Here is a 751-nt window from a genome sequence, read left to right as displayed (position 1 = left end):
TTATGAAGTGGATGTTGCTGAAAACAATCACAATGTTTCTGAGGACGAAATTGGCATTGGTGATTTGCAGGATTTTAATTAGTGGTATATACTTAATTTATGTATTTTTTAAATGAACGTTTCAACATTAATTTACCACAATAGTAACGAGGAGAATTTTAACTGTTAAAATTTACAATATTAGTTTTACCCTTATAGTGTATTTATTATCCTTATTTATTATTATTTTATTAATTTATTAGAAAGATAGATTAAAATTAACTGCACAGAAATTCATTTTCTAACAATGTGCAAAATTTTATTTATTATATTTTAATCAAACGGCAGAAAATTGTTAAGCTTTAGGTTGATCTACTCTAATTTTTTATTGACGCCTTGTTTTTTTAATCCAACGTGCAGAGTTCCAAATTTTAGTAATTATGTTTAATTGTTCACAATGATGTTTAAGATTATAAAATTTACAATCTGATATCTTTTTATTTAACTGTAAACTTTACTCTAAATTAAAAATTATAGTTACTCTATTTTGCAAAAGTCAAATTACCATCTATAATAAAATGTACAAAATTTTTAGCGCCAAAATAAAGTTTCTTTCTCCTAGAATAACTTCAGTTAGATATAACTTAGAAAAAAAAATTTTGCTGGCTATGATTCAATTTCAAAATGTGTCAATTAGAATGTGAAATGAATATTTAAATGTGTAACTTAATTCAAATGATTGCAAACTAAATTTAGATGTGATTTTTTTAAC

The sequence above is a fragment of the Arachis duranensis genome, unplaced genomic scaffold (genome assembly GCF_000817695.3).
Source record: "Arachis duranensis cultivar V14167 unplaced genomic scaffold, aradu.V14167.gnm2.J7QH unplaced_Scaffold_165934, whole genome shotgun sequence".
Classification (NCBI taxonomy): Eukaryota; Viridiplantae; Streptophyta; class Magnoliopsida; order Fabales; family Fabaceae; genus Arachis; species Arachis duranensis.
This window is presented reverse-complemented; position numbering follows the sequence as displayed.